Source organism: Rutidosis leptorrhynchoides, chromosome 2 (genome assembly GCF_046630445.1).
Source record: "Rutidosis leptorrhynchoides isolate AG116_Rl617_1_P2 chromosome 2, CSIRO_AGI_Rlap_v1, whole genome shotgun sequence".
NCBI lineage: Eukaryota > Viridiplantae > Streptophyta > Magnoliopsida > Asterales > Asteraceae > Rutidosis > Rutidosis leptorrhynchoides.
This window is the reverse complement of record NC_092334.1, coordinates 64079339-64081678: the sequence shown is the minus strand read 5'-3', so window position 1 is coordinate 64081678 and position 2340 is coordinate 64079339.

The following is a 2340-nucleotide window of genomic DNA, read 5'->3' as shown; positions in this document are numbered from 1 at the left end:
CTGAATGTACCATCTTTCTTCTTGACAAACAAAACAGGAGCTCCCCACGGTGATGTGCTTGGTCGAATGAAACCACGCTCTAAAAGTTCTTGTAATTGGCTTTGCAGTTCTTTCATCTCGCTGGGTGCGAGTCTGTAAGGAGCACGAGCTATTGGTGCAGCTCCTGGTACAAGATCCATTTGAAATTCAACAGATCGATGTGGGGGTAATCCCGGTAATTCTTTCGGAAATACATCGGGAAATTCTTTTGCAATGGGAACATCATTGATGCTCTTTTCTTCAGTTTGTACTTTCTCGACGTGTGCTAGAACAGCATAGCAACCTTTTCTTATTAATTTTTGTGCCTTCAAATTACTAATAAGATGTAGCTTCGTGTTGCCCTTTTCTCCGTACACCATTAAGGGTTTTCCTTTTTCTCGTATAATGCGAATTGCATTTTTGTAACAGACGATCTCTGCTTTCACTTCTTTCAACTAGTCCATACCGATTATCACATCAAAACTCCCTAACTCTACTGGTATCAAATCAATCTTAAATGTTTCGCTAACCAGTTTAATTTCTCGATTCCGACATATATTATCTGCTGAAATTAATTTACCATTTGCTAATTCGAGTAAAAATTTACTATCCAAAGGCGTCAATGGACAACTTAATTTAGCACAAAAATCTCTACTCATATAGCTTCTATCCGCACCCGAATCAAATAAAACGTAAGCAGATTTATTGTCAATAAGAAACGTAAACGTAACAAGCTCCGGGTCTTCCTATGCCTCTGCCGCATTAATATTGAAAACTCTTCCGCGGCCTTGTCCATTCGTGTTCTCCTGGTTCGGGCAATTTCTAATAATGTGGCCTGGTTTTCCACATTTATAACAAACTACATTGGCATAACTTGCTCCGACACTACTTGCTCCGCCATTACTCATTCCGACATCATTTGTTCCTTTCGTTCTATTAACCCCTGGTCCGTAGACCTCACACTTCGCCGCGCTATGACCATTTCTTTTACACTTGTTGCAAAATTTGGTGCAGAACCCCGAGTGATACTTTTCACACCTTTGGCATAGCTGCTTCTGATTGTTGTTGTTGTTGCGGTTATTATTGTTGTTGAGATGATTGTTGTAGTTGCTGTTGTTGTTGTTGTTGTTGTTGTTGTTGTTGTTGTTGTTGTTGGGTCGTTTGTTGTAGTTGCGATTGATGTTGCGATTGTTGGGATAATTGTTGTGATTGCTGTTGTTGTTGTATTGGTGATTCTTATCACCGTTTTCCTCCCACTTTCTTTTGACTTGCTTCACATTGGCCTCTTCAGCAGTCTGTTCTTTAATTCTTTCTTCAATCTGGTTCACTAGTTTGTGAGCCATTCTACATGCCTGTTGTATGGAGGCGGGCTCGTGTGAACTTATATCTTCTTGGATTCTTTCCGGTAATCCTTTCACAAACGCGTCGATCTTCTCTTCCTCATCTTCGAATGCTCCCGGACACAATAGGCACAATTCTGTGAATCGTCTTTCGTACGTGGTAATATCAAATCCTTGGGTTCGTAACCCTCTAAGTTCTGTCTTGAGCTTATTGACTTCGGTTCTGGGACGGTACTTCTCGTTCATCAAGTGCTTGAATGCTGACCACGGTAGTGCGTACGCATCGTCTTGTCCCACTTGCTCTAGATAGGTATTCCACCATGTTAACGCAGAACCTGTGAAGGTATGCGTAGCGTACTTCACTTTGTCCTCTTCAGTACACTTACTTATGGCAAACACCGATTCGACCTTCTCGGTCCACCGTTTCAATCCGATCGGTCCTTCGGTTCCATCAAATTCCAAAGGTTTGCAGGCAGTGAATTCTTTGTAGGTGCATCCTACACGATTTCCTGTACTGCTAGATCCAAGGTTATTATTGGTATGTAGCGCAGCCTGTACTGCGGCTATGTTTGAAGCTAGAAAAGTACGGAATTCCTCTTCATTCATATTCACGGTGTGTCGAGTAGTCGGTGCCATTTCCTTAAAAATAGTCAAATGGAACAAGTTAATCATACAGAATATTAAGAGTAGTTAATAGTATTTCGTAGCATAATATGAACTCATTTATAAAAGCTTTTTCTTCATATTAGCATTTTATAAGTTTAAATTCGGGTAGTACCTACCCGTTAAGTTCATACTTAGTAGCTAATATACAATTCAACTACTACAATTCTATATGAAAAACTGATTATAATAATATTTCGCGTTCAAACTTTTATACAATATTTTACAAACTTACAATACCGCTTATTTTACATAAAGCATGAAATATAGCACACAATAACTTTGATACAAGATAGTTGTGAAGATAATTCTAGCTAGT